Here is a 21,843-nt window from a genome sequence, read left to right as displayed (position 1 = left end):
CAGGGAAGGTGAAACAACTTCATTTTCCACACAGACGTGTGGGCCCTTCTAGAGTTTGCACAGAGAACTGCCTGGATTTGCTCAAATCTGCTGGTGGTGCTCACACTAATTGGCTGGTTGAAATGGGCCAGTCAGCTGGCAGCTGTTTGGGCCGCTCCAATGGCCCTGGGGTTGCTGATTCATTTCTCTCCCTCAGACTGAATGGCCTATTATTTGAAAGGGAGAATGGAGCCAACCCAGTTTGCTCCAACTTGCTGTGGGTGACCTAGGAAGCAGGCCACCTCTCCAGTGTTTCTCCTGAACTTTGAAGAAGTCATTTGCACCTTAGTACAATAAACCACTGCCACATCTGATGCCCTTGAGCCCGGAGGTGAGAGATGACCAGAAGTTCTGCAGGGATAACGCATAGTATGAGGAAGAGATAACATGCTGAGGTGTGTGAACTGGTCAGCTGGTATACCTTACAGTATTTTTGGATTTGTTACCCCACCCAGGATTAACCTCCTCCTACTCATTTTCCGGAACTGAGGAGCAGTGGCAAAGAAAAGGACCATGGAGCAGATGATGCCAACTATTGTGGTAATTAACACTTTCATACTCATTTACACAGCCTTGAATGCATCTAGCCAATCAATGAATGCATCTAGATATATTTACTGAACATCTGTGATATACAAGGAATGGTGCTAAGTGCTGTGAGGGAAATAAATAGAAATCTAAGAAGATCCACGGCCCTCAAACTCTTTTTAGGCTGATGAGGGGGCCCAGATGTAAACACAAAACATTAAAGAACAATGCAGGGGTCCAGAGAGACCAAAGTAATATACATTAAGAAAATGCCAAACTCATTTCTCACAGAAGGTCAATTTCTATCCACCTCCAGAGGTATAAATGACTTGAATCTTCAACAGAACTATCTCTGGTAATAATAATGAACATAGGCGACATTACTGAGGGCTTACTGTAGACAGAGCATTTGTAAGCACTTTACCCATTATTTTATTTCACTTTTATAAAAATCATTAAAATGTAGCAAAAATCTTAAAGAGTGAAACATGATTCAGGTTTAAAACTAGATGTTACAATAAACACTTTGAACTTCAGCCTTGGCCCAGTTTGTGTCAAAGCCTGGAACCAAGATTCTTCTTTATCTTATAACATGATGCATGTTGCATCTGAGAAGCTGATTCAAGTCCAGGCCAGATTGTGATATAGACCCATAAGTGTACAACAGGACTATGTACTCCAGGGTGCTGGGCATGTTCCCACTTGTGACACTGCATTGTAGGGGGCTAAGGGCAGGAGGCAGCAACAAACCCTTGTTAATAAGAAAGCTTCATGAAGAGAAAGCCTTTCAAAGAGAAGTCAAAAGCTCTATTTACAGATTAGGAAGGAAGGTAGAGATTGAAAATTTCACCCTATAAACTTTCAACCCAGCGTCTCAAGATTAGATATCCATTATCAAATTAGCATTTTTTAAAGATTTAATTTATTTGAGAGAGAAAGAGCATGAGAGAGAGCACAGAGTGGGGGAGGGTGGGGGCAGAGGGAGAGACAGAAGCAGATTCCTGCTGAGCAGGGGCTTGATCCCAGGACCCTGGGACCGTGACCTGAGCCAAAGGCAGACCCTTAACCAACTGAGCCACCCAGGTGCCCCCCATTATCAAATTAGTTTAACAAAGGAGCAACTTGGATCTAATATGGCTCAAACATTTCCTTGGAATATCAGAGTATAAAACTATGATCTTTATAGCTTGACTTGTTAGTGTTCTCAGGAGGCTTCCTCTGGGGTAGTACAATAAGGAGCAAATAAGATGTAAAACTGAGCACATCACCCATTTGCTTCAGAATCTTGCCCTTAACAATCAAGTCAGGCCCCATCTCCTCCAGGAAGTCGGGGTTGAGTTACATGCCCTCCTCTGTGCTTCCATTTATTGCAGTTGTGTTTCTGGTTGTGACTTAATCCCTAGACTTTATGTTCCCTAAGGATAGAGACATATCTTACTCATTTTGTAACCCTAGCGCTTGGCATAGAGCTTGACACATAGTAGGTGCTCAACAGATGTTCAGGAAAGGTTGGTTGGGGTCCCATTTGAGGGTTTTATAGTCAAGGTCCCCTGGGAGAGGTGGGGATAAGGTAGAGTGGGACTGTACATGTGTCAAGTGACTGGATGTTTGCTTTCCCCAGGGAGGAGTGTGGTGTGTTACAGATTACTTGGTCACCTCTGCCTTCCGTGGGCTAACCTCCATGCCCACTGGAGACATGCCCTACTCAAGAGGGGGCATGTAGACCCAGGCCTGGCCCTCTCCCCTAGTGGGGGGAGGGTAAAAATGAGAGTAGGTGTTACTGACCTAAGTGGATCAACCATGAGGATGGGGAAAGAAGAAGGATGGAGGCTGAGTCACAGTGCAAGATGCTATGGCTGGTTGGGACCCCCTGTACAGCAGTTATTGTCAGGAAGCCCAGCGTGGAAAACTGGAGGGACAGAAGCCCCGAAAACCTGTGGCCCTCTGTCTGCCAGCAGTTAATAAGAATCACGATGAGATTAATAAACTTATAGAGGGCTGACTATCAGGCATTGGTCTAAGCACTTCATTTATTTAACAGGAAGAGCCGGGGAAGACTAGGTCCAGGTCCTCTGAAACCTGCTCGCTTCTCAGAGCAGGAATCAGCACCGTTTCAAGCACCTCCTCAGGGTAGGTCAAGATTAGAGTGAAGGGGGCACATGTAACCCTGAGGTTGGCCTTGAAGAATTAGAGAAGTCACCAGCGGCGCCCCCAACCTGACCCAGCAGCCAAGCCTCCAGTAGGTGGGGGCTTGGGGGCTTTTTCTGCTGCACATCCCCACGAGCCCAGGGCAACTCCTTTGCTGGGGCCTTGCCAAGCAAGCCCTGGCCCCTGGAATCTGCCTGTCAGGATTAAGCACCCTGCTGGGCAAGAGTATCAGTATGGATAGAGCATGGCATCTTTAAACATTGTACAAGAGCAGAGGGACACCCAGGTCCAAATGATAATATTTTGAAAAGCCACAGGGAGCCTCTGCTGCTGTTGAGTTAGAATTGCTCCTCTTTCATGTGATTAAAGAAGCCCTTGTGGGTTTTTTTCTTTTCCTTTTTTTTTTCCTTAGAGACATTAGCAGGGTTTCCCCCCTCCTACTACAGCGCTGAATGATTTCTAAGGTTTCTAAGTGCATCGCGTTTACATTTACTACTCGTTGGTTCTCTAAATGAAAGGCAGACTGAAACACATTAACGAGCCTCCTGATTACTGCAGCCCTTGAGAAATTAATTAATGACAATGCAGCATACACTTACCATCCCTCCTACTCTCTGTGACTGGAATGGCACAGAGCGTCACCTTCATCCCCACCCAACCCAGAGTCACCAAGCATCTTCAGTCGCGGAGCTGCCTTTCCTGGCACATTTTGGACTGCTTTTCCTAGGAAATGCCATTCCCTGGATAATTAAGTGATAGCGTCTTTCTCATGGCCTGGAATTTTCCCCCCTGAACCTGGTCCCTTCCTTATACTAACAGCCAACAATTAAATGTTGCTTAATATGTCAGGGACTGTGTGTGTACACATTTGCTTATTAAATTTCACAATAATCCTGGGGTAGGGGCTACTGTTATCCATCTTACATTTTTCATCTTTCATCTTTACATGTACATCTTTCACAAAGGGTGAACTAAAGGTACTGAGATGGCAGTTAAGTCACTTAAGGTAACACAGCTAGTAAGCAGCAGAACCATGATCTGAACTCAAAGGATTGGCTCAAAATCCATCCCTTAACCACTAATCACATCTACAGCTACTCAGAGGTATATTTGTATTTGGGATCATTTAAATCCAAAATGTATATATTGAGATGGTTTCCCACTCATCATGACTCAGTGCTCTCTGTGCTACTTCTGCCTGAAGGGATATCCTTCAATGACCTTGATTTGTCTCCCTAAGACAGTAGAAGAGCCAACACAGAGAACTTCCATTTGGGCCTTGATGAATTCCAGGGTGATTTCATAGCATCCAGGCTTCTCACATCTAGGAGACAGGAATTGAGCTCTGCACCCAGGCTCCTCGTTTGTTAATGTGTTTCCTCTTCTCTTCTGGGAAGGAATGAAGGAGGTCTTTACAAGAAGCATATTGTCTTGTGGACATTCTCTTGTCAATGCAGAAAAGGCTGGGAAGAAGTTGGCATGATTATTCCCGTTTTGTAGATGAGGACTCTGAGGCTCCAAGAGGATTACTAACTTATCTGCTCAGGATCATGCAGAGTTTTTTTTCATCTGACTCTGTAAAATTGCAAAGCTACTGATTCCAAATTGCTGTTCTTTCTACCAAACTGTGCTCTGTCCATGTGGTTCTGCTGAATGAACCATTCACCGAGATGGCTATCCTTTTATAATCACTCCTGATCTCAGGGCTACCATAAGAATGAAGCAGCCTTACACATGTGAGTCCCACACGTCAGGTTCTTGAAAGAGCTGTGCAACTTTCTGGCACCTCTAGGAAGCCCTGAAAGAAAGCCAGAGTAGCATTCGTGGGCATCCTGGTAGCAACCACAGAGAAGCAGCAAAGACTCAGGAGGCCACCCAAAAAGCAACTTTGATTGAACAATATATTTTTTTAAGATTTTGTTTACTTATTTGAGAGAGAGAGAGAGAGTGAGAGAGAGAGATAGAGCACAGGCGGGGGGCAGGGGGCAGAGGGAGAAGGAGAAGCAGACTCCCCACTGAGCAGGGACCCCAATTCGGGGACTTGATCCCAGGACTCCAGGATCATGACCTGAGCAGAGGCAGACACTTAACCGACTGAGACACCCAGGTGCCCTGAACAATATCTCTAAGAGAGAAAATATTCATACAGGAAAGTGGTTTGCATGGTGAGCAAAGCATCTTCCAGGCAACACATAGCTTTAAAAGTATTCTTGCCTCCACACTAAGCCCTGAGGGTCTGGGAGTGCCTTTCAGTACAGTAGCACGGAGCATGAGATCTTACAGGTTAGGAACGTGAGGGTTTGGGCTGAGTTTAGAACCAAGCTCAAGCCTCAGTGCTGCCATGTCCTAAGTATGTGAGCTGAGGCAAACTGGGTCATCCTTCGGCCTCTGTTTCATCATCTGTAAAACGGGAGAATCATTGTACCTGGGTCATAGGACTCTTGTGACAATTAAATGAGATGGTACATAAAAGAAGCACACAAGGTAGGCAAAGTGCTTGATTACACACATAGTAAGCACTTCACAACATCAGCTGTTTTTAATGTCTACAGCACCCTTTGCCAGATTCCTCCTTCCCTGGAGCACCTGCTGTTCCCTCTGACACGCTCTCCCTTCAAGACTCTTTGTTCAAAGGGCAGCTCATGGGCAGACCTTCCCTGGCCACCCCACCCAGAGCAGCTCAGATCCTCCCTCTTTGCTTTATGCTCTCTATGGCACAGATCGCCACCAGATGCTGTATTCTACATTAATGTGTTTCTCGTCTGTTCCTTGTCTGTCTGCTTCCATCAGAACACTAGCCCCGTGATGACGGCAAGTGGGTTCACTACTGAAGTCTCCGTGCCGGGGGCAGCGTCGGCCACGTGGAGGGGACCAAGCAAATACGCAGTGAAGGCAGGTGAGTACAACTCAGCTCTTCTGAATCGACTGCGATTCTATACAGTGGTGCACTCTAAACCTGGGTGTCAGGCCCTGGAGCAGTTGTGTATCTGGGACCAGCCTCCCGCAGAGTGCCGGACAAGCCTGACCCGCCGAGGTGCTGAGCCGTGCTCCAGTGAACCCTACAGCCCTGAGGTGTAAAGCCAGACACCGCACCAGGCTGGAGGCCATACCCATCGGCCGGCCCTGTTCTCCTTTCTCCGAAAGTTATAGCCTGAAGTGCGAATTGCCTGCCGTGGGAGCTCCCCTCCCTGGCAGGCTCCCCGTCCTTCTCCCTCCCGCCCTCCCTCCAGGAATCATTCCTGGGTGGTGCAACTTCCTCAAGGACAAAAAGCAAGTCTTAGAAGTAACCTGTGGCAATGGATAGTTTGCTGCTTTTAAACTCACGGGTTCTTTTTAATGGCAGCATGTAGCTCAGATCCCGTGATCTTCAATAAGTAAAAGCAAAAGTGGGTTTTGCTCCCGGCTCTACCTGCTTGCGGCTGAGGGGCAGCAACCTGTGTTCCTGATGTTAGGGCCCCGTGGCTGGCAGCTGGTGGGAGAGGTGTGGGGGCTTCGTGGGCGAGGAGCTGCCTCCCTACGGCTGCCAACTGCAGAAGGTCAGAGTAACCGAGGGTTAGCGAGCATTAAACATTCCGGCACTGCCTCACCGAGCTTTCACACCTCCCATTAAGGTCCACGTAGGCAGTGCATTGAACCTAATAAGGCACATCAGAACCACTAGTGGAGACGGATTTAGAGCCTCCTCAAAAGGGCACGGAGGTTTTCTAAAGTGCAAGGCTTGTAAATTCTAAGCACTTTCAGAGATGGTAATAAGCAGATGTGTGTTTCCCAAAGCCTGCATAGGGCAGAGACATCAAACTAGAGGGAAGAATAAGTTAAATAAAATAACAAAGAGCAAAAAGGAGAGCATGCTCCATGAACTCTAGCTTGACCTTACAATTCCGATACTTCATGTTAGAATTGAGTTGCTCTGAATCCACGCTGAGCAGTGAGATTAGCAAGGTAAGGATTCTAGAAGTTGCCTTTGGTCCTTAACTGTGAATTATTGTCTGTACCTAGACATTGTTTTTCCACGTTAATATATATGCTATATAATGTAACTATATACAGTAACTACTGGATAGGGCACATGAATGAATGCTATCATTAAGAACTGTATTACCCCAGGGCACCTGGGTGGTGCAGTCTGTTAATGGTCCCACTCGTCATTTCAGCTCAGGTCACGATCTCAGGGTCGTGGGATCAATCCTTGCATTTAGTTCCACGTCTTAGCCTACTGATAACAAGTTCACCTCTGAGGGTGATTTAAAGTCCCTCAGGACCCAAATTCTGTTGGTTGCTAACCCTGTGGTGATGATCCTTGCAAGTGTTGTAAGCTTCTGGCCTCCTGGGGCTTCCGTGATTGAGGAATGTATGCTAAAGGTGGCAAAGAAAGGAATGGTCTTGCAGAAGAAAGACAAGGTACCTTGGAGCAGGAGTAGCAACTGGGTTTCTTTTATCATTGGACTTCTTGGCCAGTCAGCCTCAGGGCCTGTGAAGGCTGTTCCATTGTTAGATCAGAGGCCCTGCATTTGAACCGAGGAGGATCCTAGGAGAAGGAAAGGCCTTGCCCAGAGGCACTGACTACAAGGCATAATGCTCCAAAAAGCCCAGGCCTTGCCTAAACCTGAAGCCAGGATCCAGAGCCCCTTCTCTAACGGCTCTGAGACTTGGATTTGTTTATTCCTCACTGTGGAATTGTGTGCCTGCAAAGAGAGGGCTGTGTGTTGGCGGAATCCCATCTATTGTATGAGCCAGGCCTAGGCCTTCCCTGGAGACAGTTCATGGCCCACAGAGCTTGGGGAATTCCTCCCTTGCAGCATGTCAGCTGCACCCTTTTTACCTGGGATTTTGGCAACATGGATGCTTTTTTAAAGGGTAGATTGATTTCTTGGCAAACAAAAGGGCACTCAGGCTCCAGGGCCCTGGATGGGCCCCACAAGTCTCCTCCTATGCCCAGAGCCAGGGCACCTTCTCCACCCAGGCGTCATCCTCCCTCCTGGGCCCTGTGGGGAGGCTCCCTGCACAGCTCTGGACGACAGCGCTGCCTCCCAGCTGAGAAGGATGGACAGAGCGCCGCAGGCAAGGCTGCTCTGTGGGAAAGAAAGCCCAGGCATCTGCTTGGGGCAGAAGCTCCAGGGTGCCCCGTGAGGAAGCCGTCAGGGCCCTGGGTGTGCAGTCAGGGGAGGCTGATAGGCTGCGTGCTTGCTGCCAGCCAAGAAACACAGAATGTTCCTTCACAGTACAGCAGGTCCATCTGGGTGGGGAGCTCCTGCACAGCCAGCCTCTCTGGGACCGTGCCTTTGCCATTTGGAAGGCCACAAGCCATCACTGTTCATTCAGCTGCCCCTCTGTGAGGCCAAGAAGGCTGGCCCCATTGTCCCCCTGCCCTCGGCTCCCCTCCGTCCTCCCCCATGCAGCCTGGGGTCCTCTCTGGCTGCTACCTGTCACTTATGAAGGTACATCCTTTAGGAGTCTCTCTTGAGACTGGCCAGGAGGAGAAAGGCATATTTGAAAGAGCACATGAAGCTTTGGAGCATTTATTAAAGGCATCTGGCCAATCTCCTGTCAGGTGTTAAGCCTTATGTCTACAGCAAGGAAGAAACACATCTATGGAGTATACACAACTGCTCAGGCAGAGAGCCTGCTGCCGCAGCACCATTAATCTCATCATCATCATCATCATCATCAATCATCATCATCAAAAAGCATCTTCCAGGCCCCTGATTGCCATGACAACCAATAAGGAGGGAGACTTCAATGGAAAGTAGTTGAAGGGAGGAGGCCTTCATTCCCATCCCAGCTCTGCTCCCAAGTGCCTCTGTGCCTGTGAGCATGGCATGGTTTCCCTTGGCCCTCTCAAATTCTTCACTACGATCGCAGATACAGCCCTCAGCCTCCACATTTTCCCAGCCCATGCCCACTGCAGACATGGCTAATCAATCACCATCCCGCAGAACCTTAGATCATAGGCTCAGAAACCTTAACAGAACTCCCGACAGCCATTGCTCACTGATTTGAAGGGCACTCAAGATGAAACCGATTTGCCGTCACTGCGCTGATGGAATTTATAACCTGGGAATGGAATTCTGCACCAACAACAGGCTAGGTCACTCAGAAAAAAACAAACAAAACAAAACCCAACCTTATCAATAAAGCAACAGATCTACCTGAGCAATCTAGACTGGCCAGATTAATGATACTTAGTTACTAGGCAAAGATAACTTCACTGAATTGTTTTATCTGAGTAGGCCCAGGGCTAAAGATATTGACGCACGCCCCAAATCAGAAATGCCCCTCTTTACTGCACAGCTGAGGAAATGAAAGCCTGTGGTTGTGACTTCCCTGGCCCCCCAGCCTGGCAGTGGCCATGTCAAAAACCCAGCTTTTCTGGTTTCCAGCCCAATGCTCTCTCTACCCGCTCTACATTGTCTTGTGTGGCAAGGGAAATGCACACACACACACATACACACACGTACACACACACAAAGCTATTTCAGGTACAGGCAATTAATGGTTCTCAATAGTGTTTGTGGTGAAAATTAATGAACCAATGGCCCCTCATTGAGACCATAAAAAAACAAATATCCAAACACTGCATAATTGAACAGCAAGTCAGATCTCCTTCGTTTTATTGTAACTCCACCACTCCCTGTTTGCACAGCTGGGGAGAGTCATCCATTTTCGTCCTTGGTTTTCTTGCCTGTACAATGGGCACCAGTCATGCTGCCTGTGCTCGCCTCACCAGGTTAGAGAGGCTAAAAGCAAAAGGTGTGGCACATCCAGTTAAGCAGCAGGTGGCATGAGAGGAGTGGTGAGCAGTCAGGTAGTGGCTGTCATCCTGTGATTGATGGCAACATTTAGCAAATGCCAGGGTGCGTGGGATAAATGCAGCACAGCCCAAGGATGACTCAGATGATTCCAAGTGGGGTCAGGCAGGCTTCAGAAGCAGTCTTTATTTGGATGAGAGTGTCAGGAAAAGGGAAAACCCAGAGAGGTGTACCAAAGGACTGTTGATGAAGGACTGTTCCAGATCAGTGGGAGACCCCAGGGGTCCTTCCCTCCTCTTTCTGCTTCAGATGTCTGGCGGAGGGCTCTGACAGCAGGGCAAAGGCTCAGGATGGAAGCACTACATGCATGCTTAATGAGTGTTAACTGGGGAGCAGGTGAAAGCATAAGGACCAGCGTGTATCAGATTAGCACACAGGGAGTCACCCAAACACACCTCCTCCCGATTGCATTTATCAGGGCACGTCAGGAGCCTGGATTTGCAACCATATGCTCACCACACCAAAGCCTTTGCCGTAGGAAGTAGTGTGTTTGCACAAAATATCTTCCTAGGACACGATTTAAATATGTGTTTCTCCCATGTCTGGCAATTTGCCGCACTCCTGCAAAGGGCTGAATCTGCTTTGTTCTTTTGCTTGAATTGAGGCAAGACCTGAGAGCAGAAGGCTAAGGAAAAAGAGTCCTCCGGATTGGCCACTAGATGGCGAAAGAGTTCTACCAATGAGACTGTGAATGGCCCAAGGCCCTTTTAGTGAAATTCTGAAAGGAATTTGTAGCTTCCAAGAATTTCAAAGCAGGATGGGGCCTTAGAGGTCGTCTAGTCCGACCCTATCATTTTAAGGCCAGGTAAGAGGAGCTCAGAGAGATAAAATACCTTGCTTGGTTTAAACAACCAGTTAGTGCAAATCTGGGATTAGAAATCAGATCTCCTGCCTCTGTATCAATCTCATTCAGTCAAACCACCATGTTTTCCTTTCTCTACTTAGGTTGTCTGGGATTTTTAGCCACTACTGAAGTAGGAGGACATTTCAGTATTGGGGATTAAACACAGGAGGATCAGGAAGGAGGTGGAGTTGCTAGATCTCTTCCCAGTGGTGTGGACAGGCCTCTCAGATGCCCCAAAGGCCTGGGTCACAAGGTACGGAGAATCCTTCTGTGGCCCTGCCCATGCAGGCTCACCGTCTGGGGATGCTGTCAGATCATGAGAGTCGAAGGCAGGTGGGAACCAGCCTGGAGACCTCAATTCTCGCTTCATTCTGCTCACCACTTGCCAGACTCAGGGCACTGTTCCTAAGCCTTGGTTTCCTGGTTTACTAGAGCAACATGACAAAGGGAGGGTAAACCCCACCATCAGGTTTCCATCCAAGACTATGAGGATCCAGAAAGTGAAGCTGCCGTTGTATTTTCTTCATATGTTCTTTATTACTTCACATGTGCGCCACCTTGTTCCAGAAAGGTATTAAGCATAATGAACAATAGGATATTTCACAGAGGCCAAGACATATTTGATGTTAATGATGATTCATTCAACAAAATCAATCCAAAAATACTTACTGGATGCCAAGTTTGTTTTTATATATGAAATCTATTTTATATGACATTCCATCCTCCAGAAATCACATTTATCTGGCACAGCTGTACTTTTTCTTCTAAATAGTGATTCATATTTATACTAAATGAGGCATTTGCACTCATGGAGAGGCTCGGAGTGCAGGATCTGCCCTGGTTTGAACTTTCCTGCCACTTCCGGCTGTGTCACATTGTGAATCACATGACTTCTCTAATCCCTATACTTCTCATCTCTAGATTTGGAATCATAGTTTGATTTTAAATTATCTTATCTTTTTTTTTTTTTTTTTGACAGAGAGAGACACAGCGAGAGAGGGAACACAAGCAGGGGGAGTGGGAGAGGGAGAAGCAGGCTTCCCTCGGAGCAGGGAGCCCGATGCGGGGCTTGATCCCAGGACCCTGGGATCATGACCTGAGCCGAAGGCAGATGCTTAACGACTGAGCCACCCAGGCGCCCCACTTCTAAATTATCTTATAATGATAGAGAGTGACACCTAGCATCCAGATCTCGTCTTCTAAAAACCATTCTCCAATAAAAGGAACCAGGGCTCCTTTGGAAGAGTGGTTCATTGTAGGACTGAGGTAGGGAAAATCCAGGATGAATCTGGAGCATTTTGGTGTGCCAGAAAGTCAGGAAGAACCCACAAAAGGACAAGAGCATGTCAGAAGGGCATAGGAGCTAACATGAAAGAGGTTCCAATAGCCAGAGCGGGAACAATTAGAGCAGCAAAATAAATAATGATAGTACTGGATTAAATTCATAGAATGAAATAACTATCCATGAGTCAACACGGATATAAATAAATAGATGAATAAATAAGTAAATGGGAAAGGGACAAATCATCTTTGCAGAATTACAACTAATAAGTGAGGGAATGAGGGACATATAACGTCACCTTAAAACACCACTGGCAAGATCCACAGATGGATGCTAAAATTATGTGCAGAAGTTTGAAGGGAAACGTTATTTGAATAGTCTCCAAGTATCTCTGCCAAGACACTTACCCATTACAAAGAGAAAACAGTGACTTTACAGTGGGGAAATCCAGCCAACATCACCTTCACCAAAGGATCATGGTCAGCATCACTAGTGATAACGCACCAGCGTCATGTGTCCCGTGATACGATGACTGAGGACACATCACTTCTAAAGCATTCTTGATAAAAATGCATAACCTCAAACTAATCATAAGAAAGCATCAAACAAACCCACTGTGAGAGACACCCTGCAAAAATAATTGACCAGTCCTCTCCCAAGTATCAAGGTCATGGGAAACTAGGGAAGACTGAAGAGCTGTCACAGACAGGAGGAGCCTGAAGAGACAGGCCAACTCAATGCTATGTGGATCTTGGATTAGAGCCTGAACAGAAAAAGGACATTCATGCTCCGGGCAGAGAGGAGAGCAAGAGAAAAGGCCATGGAGCCAGACAAGATGTGGACCCCTCAACCTCTGGTCGGAGGGGGCTTGGATCAGCCTCTGTTACCCCGTGCTGTAAAAATATTATTTTTTTACATGTGCCACTCTGGCAAGGAGTTTTGGCAGCCCTGACTTTGAGGACCAGACAGTGGTGAACATTTTCCCTCCCCTCCTGCTTCCACCATGCACATTGGCCAAGGGCCAAGAGCAGCCTCTGAAATCAGTGACCCCAACCAAGCTGGGGCTGGTGTGTTCTGGGGCAGAACCCTCACACCTATGCGCTCTACTTTGGGCCTAGTCTCATTTTGGGGAGACAGTACAGAAGTTACTTAAATATACAGCAAGAAAAGCTTTGGGATAAAACACATCTGTGTTTAAATTCTCCTCACAGCTGTGTGATCTTGCATAACTTACTTAACCTCTTTGATCTTTGATGTCCTCATCTGTAAAATGAAGATTAATAATTGCTCTTGCCTCTTAGGGCTGTTCGTTGGAAGGATTGAATGGGACATGGTAGAGGCTCAATTAATAGGTTTTTTGCCTCTTTCTATACCTGTGTCTTTGGTGGTGTTGGCAATAATGACAGGTTACCCCGGAGGCATTAGGCTTTTTTTTTTTTTAAAGATTTTATTTATTTATTTGACAGAGAGAGACACAGCGAGAGAGGGAACGCAAGCAGGGGGAGTGGGAGAGGGAGAGGCAGGCTTCCCGCCGAGCAGGGAGCCCGATGCGGGGCTCAATCCCAGGACCCCGGGATCATGACCTGAGCTGAAGGCAGACACTTAACGACTGAGCCACCCAGGCGCCCCGAGGCATTAGGCTTTTGTTTAAAGAGAGAATTCCACCTGGCTGGCTGGAGTAGCTCAGTCTGTTCTGGTTGAAATACATCACTAACAACACCACAAGTGGCCTCTCTATATAGGGAATAGGTAATAAACATTGAAAGCTAAACACTGATTTAAGGGAGGACCATAACGCAAAACAGGTCAGAGGTCAGAACTCAGATAGATCTTGGGAGTGAAAGAGCACAAGCAGAGTAAAGATGGGGTAAGACACATACTGACTGTTTCTATTCTACATACATCCTCCCCTACTTTCCTAGTAATGAGCTCGAGGTGTATGCATGGTGGCAACATAAGCCAAAAGACTGCTTCCCAGCTTCCCTTGCAGACCGTTATACCCAAATGACTACCTTCTGCCAATAAAATATAAATGGATGCTATTAGGTGGAACTTCCAGGAAGATTTCGTAAAGAGGAAAAATAATTGAAATGTGCTTTTTCTCTTCCTCTCTTCCTTCTGCTTCTTGTTTGGAAGGCAGGCGTAATGGCCGGAGTCATTGTGATGAAACTTGAAATACGAGGCAGCCTCAAAGTGGAAACCACATGCTAAAACAGGATACAAGAGCTTCAGTTCCTGCTGACACTGCAGAACCACCAAACCAGGCCTGGACCACCTACCCCCCAAAACATATTTATTAAATGTTACTTCCAGTCTGTTATCAGCAGCCAATAGAAATTCCTAACTCATACGGGAGTAATGGAAAGACATGAGCAAGTAAAATGGGGTGACTGGTGCTGGCCACCACAAGGTAATGGTTAGAGAATGAAATCTCTCTGGTGGTCTTCCCCTGCAGAATTTCAGTGCATAAGGAAGAAAGCTTGGAGGTAAGAATGGACTAAAAGCGCACGCATACACACACACACACACACACACACACACATCCTGATCTATTTGCCTAGATGCGAGATTTCAGGCTATACAGGAGAACAAGTGATATTTGCTGGGCTAATGATCAGAAGCATGGTATGAGTATCTTGCATTGTTCCTCAATCCTTGCTTCAACATCTATTCCCAAATTTAGCAATCTATTTAGCAAATGAGACAATAACTACAGCCCTAGACATCAGATTATCTTGGCTACTAGAAGCCCCAACAGAAGTTGGTTATTGTAAACAGGCTTTTTTTGGGGGGGGTGCCAGTCCTGTGAGTATTATAAAAATCATTTTTTTTATTTGCAGGAGGCAATTTTCTTAAAACTCCTCTGTGCAAGTCATCTCTTTCCTCTTGGAGAAAAAAAAAGCCATATTATATGAAGGCCTTACAGCATATTTAGATGTTCCATCAAAGCAAAAGACAGGTTGGCTCATGCGGGGCTGGGAGAATACTCATTGTATTCTTAACTCAGGTAGAAACCTCCCTGGGTAGACTGTAAAACATTATTGGTTAGGGTTTTAGAATTAAAAAAAAAAAAAAGCCAGATTCCCATGAGAGTCTGATTCTGATGCTCAGGTTTTGGTGTTATACAGACAAAAGGCTACCAGGCCTGATGATGGATAAGAAGGTATTCTGCAAAGAGTGTGGGGTTACCACTTGTCCGTCTGTCTATCCATCCATCCATCCACCCATTCACCCATCCACCCAAGACCATCCGCTTATGAGCATCCTATGTGGCAGGCATGAGGCTTACTGATGAATAAGACACATCCCCTGACCTTGAAGAGCTCCTATTCCAGGAGCCCAAATAAGAATATGAACCACTCAACAAATGTAGTAGAGCCTTTGAGACCTCACTTTATTTCTCAGCACAAGGATAAATTGGTGAGTTAGTGATAACTGAAAAGTAGGAAACAAAAAAGCAAATAACTGTAGATCCTTATTTTCCGCATGTATTAATTATTATAAGTTACTATTTATAGAGTGATAGCTTTGTGCCAGGCACTTGACATGCACAATCTCAGTTAATCCTTACAGTGATCCCCCTGAGACACATTTGTATCAGTTGGAACATCTTAAGTCATAAGAATGCAGATACTCAGCTCTCACCGGCCTAAATCTTAGAGTCATTTAATCATCTCATGAGCGGAGAGGAGAGACGTTCCAGGGTAGTGGAGCAGCTTGATGGAGCCAGGCTGATGGGGGAGCATCTCAGTGTTCTCCTGGCCTTCCCTGGTGACATGCTTACAGCAGCCCTAAACATCACGTTCTCCTGTGACGGCTTCCAAAGCAGAAAAAGAGGAAAGTAAGAGAAAGAACTGTTCTCCCATGTCTTTGATTATAGAGAAAACTATTTCCCCAAGAGACTTCCACCGTCAGCCCATTGGCCAGAACTGTGTCAACTCCAGCTACGAAGAGGGATGAGAAAACACGAATCTGTTACACTCTGCTTCTGGTGGGAGGGAGGCAAGGAAGACGGACGGGGCTGGGTATGTGCTGCCGTTGGAGGTTAGCGCCAGGAAGCAGAGACGTGGGGAGTTTTCACTTAACACTTGCCCCAGCCACACAGTTGGAAGTGTCAGAATTGGGATTAAAATTCAGGAAGGTCTGATCTGCCGCCCGGACTCAGTCGCCACCGGATACTTCCCTCACCTGCTGTCCCAGACTGCCTCGAGTTTAACAGCTTTGCCCATTAATTGTGTTTCCCTGCTCTTCCCATTCGCCTTCCATTGAGGTCTGATGTTGTAAATCCTTTCTAGAAGGCAAGAGGCATGTGCAGTGTCTCACCAGCATAGTGATGGAAGGAAGTGACCGTTGAAATAATAAACACCCCGGGAAGGGAGCAATGCTGGAAGCACACATGTGGACCAGGCAGAGCAGGTGCGAAACCACCATGCAGGCAGGGATGGCTGATAAACGCCTGCTGTTTGGCAGAAGTTTTGCCACGGAAATGAAGTTCAAGGTGAAGGGCAGATCTTGGACCCCAGCAAACTGGTTTAGCATGTGATGTACCTTGCGCACAGTACAATTTCAGTCATTTCCCCCCACCCCCATGATTTTTAATGCTGCTTTCATTGGAAAATGCATTTTAATTTACGACAAGGTACGCCAGGACTCAAATGCCCTGTAGGGGTCATCGTGATTCAAGGGCGTCTTCTAGCAAGTGGGTGAGGGAAAATAACGTATTAACTCTCTCTCCGCCAAGCCCCAGGTGAGGAGCCAAGATTGAGGCATTAACAGGGAAGAGCCTCAGGAGGTCCAGGCTCAAGGGTGTAGGCAGAGGGTCCAAGCTCCTTGTGGATTTTCTACCCGGAACGTGGCAGAAGTGCCAGGCTTTTCCAGGAACTGCAGCTCAGGAGTCGGGGGGACCGTGAGCTAAATGGGACCAGTGGGGAATGTGCTGGAATAAAGAGCTGCTAGCTACACAATCCAACTGGTAAACAAGGCCAGCTCTGCCATCCCCCTAGTCCCATCTGGCTCACCTTCACCCTGGCACTTCGGCCATCCTGACTGCTGAGGTGACACCGGAGGGGAATGTGGTAGACAGAAGGATGGCCCCCCGAGACATACCCAATCCTAACCCCAGGGACCTGTGAATATGTCACCTTACTGACAAAAGGACTTGGCAGATGTGATTAAGTTAAGGATCTAAAAATGGGGAGATTAGCTTGGATTATTCAGATTAGCTTGGATTATTAATCGCCAGGGTCCTTATAAGGAAAAAGAGGGGTGGGGTGGGGTAGAAGGAGGTTCTGAGAGAGAGTTGAGGATGGATGAAGGGGCCATGAGTCAAGGAACGGAGGCAGCTTCTAGGAGCTGAAAGACATGGAAATGGATTCTTCCTTAGACACACAACCTTGCCGACACCTTGATTTTAGCCACATAAGAACTGTTTGGGACTTCTGACCTCCAGAACTGTAAGAGCACAAATGTGTTTTGTTTTAAGCCACTCGGTTTGTATAGTTGGTTACAGTAGGCGTAGGAAACCAACCCAGGGGCGCAGGGGGATGCAGGTGCCCAGCTGAATGCCTGTAGACAAGGATGGGACGGTCAAAGTCCGGGGGGGTGGGGGGTGTGAGGACAGAGCCTCGGCTGCCCTGTGGCCTCTGTGTTCCCCTCCACTGCCGTCCACACTTGTAAACTGCCCCCCCGCATCCCAGACCCTTTCCCAGAGCGTGTGGGAGACTCGTGTTTGGAGCCAGGCACCCACCTCTAGTCTCTGAGCTAGAAATACACAAAATAACTTCCTTCAGAGCTAAAGGGCTGATGACTAGGCCCTTGATTTGGGGGCTCCTGCCCATTTCCTGGGTCATTCTGAAGTGCCCCAGTGTGTTTCTCGTCCAAAGTATTTTCCTTGCTCTAGTTTTGAACAATTCAGTTGATGGGACTGCTCGCTCTCTCGCTCTCTCCCTCTTTCCAGCTTCCTGGGAGTCTTGGTTCATCACATCCATTAGCACTTCCTTGTTTCTCCCCAGCAGGAGATTTTCAAAGCATCGCTTCAAATGGCAGCCGCCTCCCCTCCAGCAGTGTGTTGGCATCCTGGCTCTGTTCTGGTTCCCTCCCTGTCCCTTGGCAGTGGAGACATCCCAGGTGGCCTCTCTGTATTGTGAGACCTGTTTCTGGTTGGAGAAAGCTGTGTGCCCTTGGGATTACATTCCTTTGCAGTGTTTTTCTCTGCTTGGGAAGATAATCACTTTCAGAGCCTATGGAGAAAGTGGGGAAAAAAAGAAAAAGACCCAAGGTGCATAAAATCTGCTTTCAGCCTTAATTCTGGGGTTTTCCTTGTTTTACCTGTGTTGACTGTGATCACAGGGCACCGCGTGGGCTGCCTGACTCAGGTTAGCCGCCTCATTAGAAGGCGTCTGAACAAAGCCAGGAGACTTTTCTCCAGCTTCTGGCACAAACGCCCTTGCTGTGGACGCCCAATCAGATAAGGATGGGAAGAGGTGTATCTGGTTTATGGCAAGAGCATCTTGCTCTCTGAATTGCTAGATGGAAAGCAGACTGTGTTTCGTTGTTAAGCATCCAGAACACATTTTTTTTTTTTTTTAAGATTTTATTTATTTGTTTGACAGAGAGACAGCAAGAGCAGGAACACAAGCAGGGGGAGTGGGAGAGGGAGAAGCAGGCTTCCTGCTGAGCAGGGTGCCTGATGCAGGGCTCGATCCTAGGGCCCTGGGACCATGACCTGAGCTGAAGGCAGACGCTCAATGACTGAGCCACCCAGGCGCCCCCATAACACATTATTAATTGAATGTGGAGGACAGCATTAGGCAGGATTACCTATGTAGCTAACCAGCAGCTTTTGAGGCTTAGAACATTGACAACCAAGATTTCAAATAATAATAATGCCTTCGTAAGTCCAAATATCAATGGAAGGTATTTAATCCAGCTGCATTTTGTTTTTAAGATCCTTTTCTCATTATCTAGCCAGAGCTATGGATAATAGGAACTTTTATACAAGCAAAAGCCTCCACGAATCTATGGGTCAAATGTAGATGAAGTCATTTGGAAGGGCAACAGCTGAGAAACTGGCTCCTAACAACCAAGAACATATTATATTGACCAAAAAATTATAAACAATCGGGATTATGTTATATTAACGACAACAACAAAAGTACGTGCCCTTTGGAAGCTTCTAGTGAAACAATTTTTTAAAATGGCATGCATGCTGACACCCCCTTCCCGTGACAGTGGCAGACATCAGTAATTGACCACCATACTTCCCCTGCTAGACCAAAATGTTGCATCAAAATCCTTCTCTGCACAGTCAGGGGACAAGGTTTGCCATAAGATGAAACTCTAGTCTGCACTTTAGTCCCCCATCAGGAACTTCATTCAAAATCCCTTTAGATTTTGAGGATTTAGCTCTGTAGGATGTGTACATGTCTAGAGCAGTGTGCTAGGCACTGGGACAAAAGGGCTACAAGGGAGGTTTTGTTGAGCTAACTGGAATTTGTAAGGGGAAATCCGCCCAGGAGAGAGAATATTTCAGTTGGCCCTTTAAAGGGAAAGGGGGAATCAAGACCGCAAGAGAGAAACAAGATCATGAACAGCCAAGACGATAAAAAGCATGCTCCTGGCACGTTCCAGGTCACATAAGGACGGGGTAGGGGATATGGCTAGGAAAATAGGCTGAAGTCTTTGTGGGAAGGGCCTTGAATGCCATACTGGGAGTTTCCTGCAGCAAATGGAGAGCTGATGATGGTTTGTGAAGAGTGACCCTAAGCCATCTAAGTTTTAGAAACGTAACTCTTCCTGCAGCATGTGGAAGCCATTTGCATGGGCTGGACTCAGAGAAGGGAATCAAATCTCTTAAAGGAAAGGGTATAATCCCTCCATCCCCCTTCTGACATTACAAAGCCTTATGGTCAGCTCATCTCTGGATTGATGACCTTGATCCAGATTCCTCTTCCTGAATCTCGGGAGAGTCTGTCCTGCTCCTATTCTCCCACACGGCTGGTGGCCTCTAGTGACCTGATCAGCCCGCTAGATTGGAATCTCCCTGAGGGCAGGGGCCTGGAGAAGTCCCCTGTCATCCTAGTACCAGCCTATTCCCCACCCATAGCAGATGCCCCACAGATGTTTGTCGAACTAATTCCCTGTAGGAGATTCCTCTTTATTACATGCACCTCTACCCCATATTCTACCCCATTGAGCAGATCTCCCCATTTTACAAGCAGGGAAGCCTCTTCCCAGGCTCCTCTCTCTCACCGCCTTCCCCCTGAACAGCAGGTGTCCTTCCTTCATCCCCCCAAACCCAGTTCACACTACTCCTTCTAAGAAGTCTATTCTGAGTGACACGCAGACATCATTCCAGAGCTTGGGCTTTATGAATCCCCAGGGTGTACACTCCTCCCAGGCCCCTGCCTCCAGGGAAGACTGCTCTGCCCCTTTGTTTCCAAAGCCTTTGTTAGCTCAGGCTCAGAAAAGGTTAGAACTAGCAGCGGCCGTCCCCAGCTGCCTCTGCCGTGGTATGGCGGAGGAACTGAAGCCCTATCGTACCCAGTCCATGAGTGGCAGAGTCAGGATTAGCTTGGTCTCCTGACCTCTCCACCATCTATAAAAACTTGAAGCTGTCTCTCCTATTCACGGAGTACGTGATCCATGAACGTTCTGCAAACAGTTGTTAATGGAGGTGACAACCATATATAGATTACTGACTCTGAAAGAAACATTTTTTTTTTCCAAATAAAATCCATTTTATACCACAGTGGCACGGAATGTGATTTTTAGGGGGTGATCGTGCTTTAGAAGGCACTCGACAGTCTTGTCTCCCAGTGTTCGCATGAATCCCAGTTGCTGTCACTGTATTGGCAATGGGGTCAATACAAATTAGCACTGCAGGGGGAGAGTTAGTAGAAGGGTGGCAGAAGGAGGAAGCCTTGGTAAAACACCCTCCGCAGGCCTGGCCTGGACTTGGGTCTCACACTCGATACTTTGTTATTGTTGTTGGTGTTTCTTCCTGTTTCCAGATGCTGCAGCTCAGGCCTGAGCTGTCCCATTCTCCCTGAAGGATCTAGGAGACACCCAGGGTGGGGGGAAGGGCCTGATGGGTGACTTGCACTTATCAAGTCCCAGCTCAGGGTCCAGGACAGCGCTGGCTTCCGTGTCTCGTTTATTCCTCTCACACCCAGAGAGGCAGGCATGGTCTGCGACGCAGGTGGACTTCATTACATTGCTGGTACCTTCGGGGCCTAGCTGTCAGCTACACGCTATTGTCGCGAAAATGTTATAAATTGTGCATTGTGTTCATTTGTTTATCTTTGCATTACGCATGCTGTTTTAGAGCATAAATAATTTGCATTGATGGGTTTCCTTTCCGGAAAAGGGGTTAAGAATAGCTCCTACTTACCAGTGTGGTCGTGAGAATGACACGAGGTGATGCATGTAAGCTGATCAGAACAGTGTCTGACAAGTGGAACCCACTCAAAGTTAACTGATGATGGTTGATACTGTTTGGGTTTGTTTAATGTTACATGTTTTCTTTCCTTTTTAACATGAAGCTAATTCTTTTTCTAATAACAAAAGTAACACAAGAAAAACATAAAATGGAGACTAGCAATTAATCATATTAAACACTTTTAATACCTTGGCTAGATTATTTTAGATCCTTTCTGTATACATATGCACACACATACAAGTACATGTACATATACATACATATAAAATGTATTTCCAGGGGCACTTGGCTGGCTCAGTTGGAAAAGCATACGACTCTTGATCTCCAGTCATGAGTTCGAGCCCCACCTTGGGGGTAGAGAGAACTAAAAAAAATAAACTTTCAAAAAAATGTATTTCCAAAACATTTTAAACTATCAAGAATTTAACCCCGAAAACAGTCATTCATTTAGCCACTTACTCACTTATGCAACAGCTATTATTGAGAATTGATGTGCCCAGCACTGCTTGGAGAAGGTGTTGAACGAGGCTGTGCTGCCTTCTCAGAAATTTCAGACACTTTTCACGGCTTGCAATGAGTGACTTTGAGAGGCATGTAGGATTTCTGTAAGAGAAACAAACCTGGCTGGCTGATAGCAGAACAGTCCTGCAGGCTCCTTCATTTGACACTCCCCCAATGAACTCTCATCTCAGCCCTCCCCTTCCTCCATCCCCCCATGCCCCCACACCTCAGCCCTCCCCTCCTCCCCACCCCC

The 21,843-nt window shown here is 47.0% G+C and overlaps 2 long non-coding RNA genes across 2 annotated transcripts; one reads left to right on the top strand and one right to left on the bottom strand.

The window, feature by feature from the left end:
* The first annotated feature begins 493 nt into the window (after positions 1-493).
* LOC115942205 (uncharacterized) lies at positions 494-14,045 on the top strand. The gene is made up of 3 exons (XR_014144579.1): positions 494-579; positions 5,506-5,611; positions 13,787-14,045. It is a non-coding gene; the product is annotated as an uncharacterized LOC115942205 (long non-coding RNA).
* A 6,132-nt stretch (positions 14,046-20,177) lies between these two features.
* LOC145721113 (uncharacterized) lies at positions 20,178-21,687 on the bottom strand. Its single transcript, XR_014144578.1, has 4 exons — positions 21,553-21,687; positions 21,350-21,453; positions 21,042-21,204; positions 20,178-20,705 (listed from the first exon to the last, which is right to left on the bottom strand). It is a non-coding gene; the product is annotated as an uncharacterized LOC145721113 (long non-coding RNA).
* Between the last annotated feature and the right edge of the window lie 156 nt (positions 21,688-21,843).

This window comes from Leptonychotes weddellii, chromosome 4 (genome assembly GCF_054177405.1).
Source record: "Leptonychotes weddellii isolate Sample4059 chromosome 4, ASM5417740v2, whole genome shotgun sequence".
Lineage (NCBI taxonomy): Eukaryota > Metazoa > Chordata > Mammalia > Carnivora > Phocidae > Leptonychotes > Leptonychotes weddellii.
Note: the sequence above shows the minus strand (reverse complement) of the source record. Positions and strands in the feature narration are given on the sequence as shown.